The sequence below is a fragment of the Lolium rigidum genome, chromosome 5 (assembly GCF_022539505.1).
Source record: "Lolium rigidum isolate FL_2022 chromosome 5, APGP_CSIRO_Lrig_0.1, whole genome shotgun sequence".
NCBI lineage: Eukaryota > Viridiplantae > Streptophyta > Magnoliopsida > Poales > Poaceae > Lolium > Lolium rigidum.
In genome coordinates, this window is record NC_061512.1 from 178,804,572 (window position 1) to 178,812,654 (window position 8,083).

The following is an 8,083-nucleotide window of genomic DNA, read 5'->3' on the forward strand; positions in this document are numbered from 1 at the left end:
ACCATATGTCTTTTATGTGAGTTTTGCTGTACCGTTCATCCTTGTGTTTGTTTCAAATAACCTTGCTAGCCTAAACCTTGTATCGAGAGGGAATACTTCTCATGCATCCAAAATACTTAAGCCAACCACTATGCCATTTGTGTCCACCATACCTACCTACTACATGGTATTTACCCGCCATTCCAAAGTAAATTGCTTGAGTGTTACCTTTAAAATTCCATCATTCACCTTTGCAATATATAGCTCATGGGACAAATAGCTTAAAAACTATTGTAGTATTGAATATGTACTTATGCACTTTATCTCTTATTAAGTTGCTTGTTGAGCGGTAACCATGTTTCTGGGACGCCATCAACTATTTCTTGTTGGATATCATGTGAGTTGCTATGCATGTCCGTCTTGTCCGAAGCAAGAGAGATCTACCACCTTCATGGTTGGAGCATGCATATTGTTAGAGAAGAACTTTGGGCCGCTAACTAAAGCCATGATTCATGGTGGAAGTTTCAGTTTGGACACATATCCTCAATCTCATATGAGAATAATAATTGTTGCCACATGCTTATGAATAAAAGAGGAGTCCATTATCTGTTGTCCATGTTGTCCCGGTATGGATGTCTAAGTTGAGAATAATCAAAAGCGAGAAATCCAAAATGCGAGCTTTCTCCTTAGACCTTTGTACAGGCGGCATGGAGGTACCCCATTGTGACACTTGGTCAAAACATGTGCATTGCAAAGATCCGGTAGTCCAAGTTAATTAGGACAAGGTGCGGGCACTATTAGTATACTATGCATGAGACTTGCAACTTGTAAGATGTAATGTACATAACTCATATGCTTTATTACTACCGTTGACAAAATTGTTTCATGTTTTCAAAATAAAAGCTCTAGCACAAATATAGCAATCGATGCTTTCCTCTTTGAAGGACCATTCTCTTTACTTTTATGTTGAGTCAGTTCACCTATCTCTCTCCACCTCAAGAAGCAAACACTTGTGTGAACCGTGCATTGATTCCTACATACTTGCATATTGTACTTGTTATATTACTCTATGTTGACTATTATCCATGAGATATACATGTTACAAGTTGAAAGCAACCGCTGAAACTTAATCTTCCTTTGTGTTGCTTCAATACCTTTACTTTGATTTATTGCTTTATGAGTTAACTCTTATGCAAGACTTATTAATACTTGTCTTGAAGTACTATTCATGAAAAGTCTTTGCTTTATGATTCACTTGTTTACTCATGTCATCACCATTGTTTTGATCGCTGCATCCACTACATATGTTTACAAATAGTATGATCAAGGTTATGATGGCATATCACTTCAGAAATTATCTTTGTTATCGTTTTACCTGCTCGGGACGAGCGAGAACTAAGCTTGGGGATGCTTGATACGTCTCCGACATATCGATAATTTCTTATGTTCTATGCCATATTATTGATGATACCTACATGTTTTATGCACACTTTATGTCATATTCGTGCATTTTACGGAACTAACCTATTAACAAGATGCCGAAGTGCCGATTCTCTGTTTTCTGCTGTTTTTGGTTTCAGAAATCCTAGTAAGGAAATATTCTCGGAATTGGACGAAATCAAAGCCCGGGGGCCTATTTTTCCACGAAGCTTCCGGAAGTCCGAAGACGAGACGAAGAGGGGCCACGGGGTGGCCAAACCCTAGGGCGGCGCGGCCCCACCCCTGGCCGCGCCGGCCTATGGTGTGGGCCCCCGTGCCGCCTCTTGACTTGCCCTTCCGCCTACTTAAAGCCTCCGTGACGAAACCCCCGATGCGAGAGCCACGATACGGAAAACCTTGCGAGACGCCGTCGCCGCCGATCCCATCTCGGGGGATCCGAGAGATCGCCTCCGGCACCTCTGCCGGAGAGGGGAATCATCTCCCGGAGGACTCTACACCGCCATGGTCGCCTCCGGAGTGATGAGTGAGTAGTCTACCCCTGGACTATGGGTCCATAGCGGTAGCTAGATGGTTGTCTTCTCCTCATTGTGCTTCATTGTTGGATCTTGTGAGCTGCCTAACATGATCAAGATCATCTATCCGTAATTCTATATGTTGTGTTTGTCGGGATCCGATGGATAGAGAATACTATGTCATGTTAATTATCAAGTTATTATACATGTGTTGTTTATGATCTTGCATGCTCTCCGTTTCTAGTAGAGGCTTTGGCCAAGTTTTTACTTTTAACTCCAAGAGGGAGTACTTATGCTCGATAGTGGGTTCATGCCTGCATTGACACCAGGACGATGATGAGAAAGTTCTAAGGTTGTGTTGTGCTTGTTGCCACTAGGGATAAAACATTGGCGCTATGTCCGAGGATGTAGTTGTTGATTACATTACGCACCATACTTAATGCAATTGTCTGTTGTTTAGCAACTTAATACCGGAGGGGGTTCGGATGATAACTCTGAAGGTGGACTTTTTAGGCATAGATGCGGTTGGATGGCGGTCTATGTACTTTGTCGTAATGCCCAATTAAATCTCACTATACTTATCATGTCATGTATGTGCATTGTTATGCTCTCTCTATTTGTCAATTGCCCGACCGTAATTTGTTCACCCAACATGCTTTTATCTTATGGGAGAGACACCTCTAGTGAACTGTGGACCCCGGTCCATTCTTTTAATACTTGAAATACAAATCTGCTGCAATACTTGTTTTACTGTTTTCTCTGCAAACAATCATCTTCCACACAATACGGTTAATCCTTTGTTACAGCAAGCCGGTGAGATTGACAACCTCACTGTTTCGTTGGGGCAAAGTGCTGTGGTTGTGTTGTGCAGGTTCCACGTTGGCGCCGGAATCTCTGGTGTTGCGCCGCACTACATCCCGCCGCCATCAACCTTCAACGTGCTTCTTGGCTCCTCCTGGTTCGATAAACCTTGGTTTCTTTCTGAGGGAAAACTTGCTGCTGTGCGCATCCTACCTTCCTCTTGGGGTTGCCCAACGAACGTGTGAAATACACGCCATCACCAGTTCAACAAGAAAGTCTAGGGGGGCCACCCAACTAAGCTACCCGTGACGAAGTTCGGCCGTACTCCGAGACGGACCCAGAGGTTGCGTAGGCGTCTAGGCGGGCACTAACGGCCAAGCACTAGATAAGTCGTCTAGCATTATGCAGTGCAGTACAGTAATAAACCACCCGAAGGCAACAGGAAGTAAACACCCGAAGGCAACAGTATATAAACATGCATGCGCCAAATAAAACCAAGGTTGTGGCCCCCTTTTCAACTGACTTGAGAAAAGTTAATGGGTGAGGGGGGGTCCCAATAATCGTCCCCACACATGGGTAGAGCGCTCAATCTCGGAACAGATAACACGAACTCGGGTCCTAGGGGACATTAGCAAGTCAAAGTTCCGATGCTTTCGCAAAGGGGCTCACAGATGCCTCTGCTTACAATTTTAGTTGTTAACATTAAAGTAAAACATGAGTATCTCCAACAACTGATATAGCATGTGATAACCTCCCAACAACCCAACATATCCCGATAACAGATCGAGATAAACAACAGAGCCTAAACACGCCTACGACTCGCAAGGCTCAAACATCAAGCAACGGCTATGGGTAAGGAATGATACATATAGGATTATTATGGTAAACAAGTGGAATAGGACACGTGACTCGATAAAGAATCGCAACATAAGGATAGCAGTGCGAGGGAGAGAGTAAAATAGGTGAAGAGAGAGGGCTCGCCTGTGGAAAGCTGCAAAAGAACTTGTCGAAGAACTCATCGTATCTCACAACACCACTTCGTGATCCTATCCGGGAAGAAGCAAATGCTGGACAAACAACGTATGCAAGTTTTACTACTACGGATAAAGAAGATCCAGCATGATCAAGATGAGATATGCATGACATGGCAGATATGATGCGACAATGCAACTTATATCCAATTTAAACGGAATCGGAATTCCGACAAACAATTATTAAGTTCGAGTTGTTTATCTACCCCGCATATTAAATGTGGATTAGCATGGCAAAGACATGGCATGGGTGCGCTACACAAATTTAAATGAAACCGGGATAAGAGATAAGTAGTCCCGCACAATCCCATATTTATTTAGGTGATTCACTATTTATCTGAACCCACAAGATATGCAATGCAATGCGACACATGTTGATATGATGAATGCAACAAGTTGTAGATGGCTCATTTATAAAATAGGTATAGGTTAGGGTTTGGTTCTCACGAAACAAAGAGGGTCGCCGGATTGAAGAGGAAGAGGATGAAGCCGGGGTCTCGATCTTCGGATCCAGGAAGGAGAACTTGATTCGATGGCGGTGGTCTTCGATTTCAGCTTCGTTTGCTAATGGTGGACTTGGATCCACGCCGGGGTTCTAGGGATGCATCAGGATGCTTCAATCGAAGACGAAGTGACGAACTTGGCGGCACGGAAAGAAGTAGACCTTGGCGGCACCACGAGTTCCTTGCGTTTGCTGGCCGGAGTGAACTCGTAGCATCTTCACGCAGTAGCTCTCGCTGCAGTAACACACCCCAAACCACAACAACATCACATCTTCAACAGTAGCAGCAGCATAGCAAAGTGCAGAGATACTGCGATGGTTTATTTCCTGTGAGAAGTGATTAAATTTTCAGGCAATAGGACAAACAGCTTGTGTACATGCCAAGGAGCAGACATGAAGGAGGAGACGACCATCGGAGTTGAAACGGGGACAGCACGTACTGCCGGTCACCATCCCTGGCCACGGAAGGCACCATGGAGCGGCCGAGGAGACCGTGGTGACGAGGCGTGCACGCGCGCGAGGGCGACGGCGAGCGCTGCGCAGCAGCTGCCGGAGCCAGAGCAGAAGGGCGCGGAGGAGCGGACGCCAGGGCCGAAGAGGAGGAGGCGGGGTCGACGGGATGCATCAGACGCGGTTCCTGGCGGCGTGTACCCGTGGGGCTCATGGCGGCGCGCAACAGAGGCGACGGGAGGTGGCGCCGGTGGTCGCAGAGATGGCCGGAGGCGTTGCATGTCGCGCTAGAAGAAGGCGACACGGGAGGCCGCGGCGATGTGCTTGGCGAGATGGATGCGGCGTCAGACGGTGGCGCTGAGAGGATGGGGAAGGGGCGCGGCCGGAGGAGCTAGCCGCGACGAGGTGGAGGACCACGCCGCCGCGGTGGCCTAAGAGGACGGCGAGGCGTCGACGCGAGCAAGGCAGGGGAAGACGGGGTCGGGTCGGGTCGCGTGCGGGGAGGAGAGATGCTCGGGGTCGAGCTGGGAGCAGAGAGAGGTGGAAGGACCGCGACGGAAAAAGAAAAGGAGGAGGGGTTTTTCGGAAAATGGCTGGAGCGGCGGCGGGGGGTGGAGAGGCAAAAATGCCGGGGAGCCGGTGGTGGAGCTAGGGTTTCGGCCAGGGGGCCTTGGGCCGCCGGTTGGGCCAACTTGGGCCTCGCGGGCATGGCCGGTTGGTCGGGGCTTTCTCCCCCCCTTTTTTTTAATTTAATAAAACAGTTTTCAGTTTTTATTTCCTGGTTGCTTTAGAGCCACTTTAAAAATAGTTTTAGGACCACAAAAATACCAGAAAATATTTTTTTTTTAGTTTGGGGATAAAGAGGGAATAATTTTGGCAACAAAATAATGTTTTAATAAAAATAATTTTGTGATGCTAAAAATATGCAAGATGCCATGGTGAACTTGGAACGACACGGAAAAACAAGCAACGAGAAAAAAAAATCTATTTAGGGTTTTTTTTTCCGGGTCGTTACATTCCAAATCTCCCAGGAGATGAGTATGATGGCAGTCCGAAGGCCCTTGGAAGAGGTGGTGGGGGTCTTGGCGATGGCTTGCCAGTAGTCCAACACCTTCGGTCTCACCGTGTTGAGGCATAGGGCAAGGTCCGGGCAGGAGAGCCACGACGCCGCTGCATTCCATATTCTCTTGGAGAAGCGGCATTCAAAGAGGATATGTCGGGCCGTTTCCGGGGAGCTTCTACAAAGCTGGCAGGAAGGATGATGAGGCCATCCTCTTTTGGCAAGACGGTCGGCAGTCCAGAGTCGGTTTTGGACGGCAAGCCAGGCGAAAAAACGGCACTTCGGAATGTGATTTTGCTAGAACACGCTCAGCATTATTCAGGATGTCCTTTTGCTTTACATGTACTGTGTTATTTTCGATGTTAATTACAAAGTTTGGAACAAGATCAGTCAGTATTGGATGGTAATTTCCTATAATTGTTGGTTGTTGATGCTACATTGTTGTGGCGAACCTGCTGCTTTTAGATGCTGGTCATATTTAACTTGGTTATTCTCTCATTGATTAAAGTACAAGCAAGATCATTTCCTTCCATGAGATTCAATGTGAAATTGAGATTCACATAAGCATCAGTTATTCACTGCACATCCACATCACATTATGTGTTGTACGACCAAGAGCAACAGAAAAAACACCAAAGCACGTACATGTGCTTTTTTATTTGCCTCCATATTCACCAATCTTTTTCTGTGTTCTTCTTGCTAGAATTTTTGGGCATTTGGCCTTTGGCCCATGGCCCATTATCAAATTCTGAAACTCACATGACCCATTCCAAAAATCAGTGGCAGCACTAGTGGGGGCTGAAATTTAGTCCCACACTGCTAGTTAGAAGAGAGTTGGAGTGGTATATAAGGTGGGTTGTTCTAGCCCTAGTAAGTGAGTGAGAAGAGAGAGCCCTCGCGCACTCCTCCTCCGCCGTTGCCCGCCTCGCCTCGTCACGACGCGGGTTGCGGAAATCTCTCGTGAATCTGTACGGGTGAGGGGCAATCAGGTTTTTGGGAAGCGCTCCGGCGCGACTACTGGCATCACGACGTCGTCATCGGACGATGAGTTCCTCCACACCGACAACTTCTTCCCGGACCTCAGCGACTTCTTCGACAACGATGCTGCTGCGAAGTATGTGATCTTGTCGTTTCTCGTTCAGCTTCTGTCAGAGTTTCTTCTTCTAGTTTCTGTGGTAGATGCGATCGGTTTGTCTTGTTTAGATGTGATCTGTTCATCTATCTTACTAGTCTGCACGATTAGTTTATTTGTTGCTTTCATAGTCATGATTTATCATTTACTTGTACGGATTATTTCATATGGATATTTGCTTATATATTCAACACTTCTCACAGGAGGATCTCATCTTGCATTTTGTCAGCATCTCCTTGCCAAACTCCTCAGCTAACGAATTGTCCTCCTTCAAACATCGTCATTCTAGCGAAGGTCCAAGATCAATTGCTTAAAAACATATTATTCTGATCATGCCACCTCCTAAAAGAAGAACCATTTCCTGAAGACATGCTCTCGACACATGGGGAAAATCCAAATATGGCTAATTTAGAACCGGAACTAGAGTGGACATACCTGGGATGCCATGAACCTGCAATAGCCCCGGCATGTTCCTCACACAGTCGTGTAATTCCCATCATGTAATTTGACCTTTTCAAATTTCCTCAGATTTTTTCAACATATTTTTGTAAAATATTTATTTTGTTATTCGTTATATGGACGGTCGCGGCAACGCGTGACTTGTTATTTCGTTATTGTTGGTACACCTAATTGAGCCTAACTTATTTAAATTTTGTGCTTGTAAAATAAAAATATTTTAAATTAGACAAAAGTACAGACCAAACTAAGTGACCTACTCAATAAAAAGTCTAGATCCTGTAAGGAAAGAGCCAAAAGGTAAATAGATGGGTTATGAACTTCTGAAGGTGCCAACTCGCACCTGATGCACTCATGCACGACAAGTCCAGGTACAGCACATGTGTCAAAAAAAAAAAGTCCAGGTACAGCACATATATATTACTCCCTCTGTTCCATTTTATAGTGCCTATTGTTTTTTGGCACGGAAATTAGCGCAAGAGTATTTTGTACACAAGACCCCTAGCTGAACGATTTGAGATCAACGTAAAATTTGGAAAATCCATATCTTCCTAACTTATCATAACAATTTTGGGAGCTGGGACGATTTGGGAGTCTGAACGGGAAGGGGGTAATTGAAAAAAAGTCAAAATTACTAACCTTATATTCCGAAGCAAATCTAGAAATCTATAGGCACTATAGAAAGAAACGGAGGGAGTATTATTTTTGGATAAGATCCGG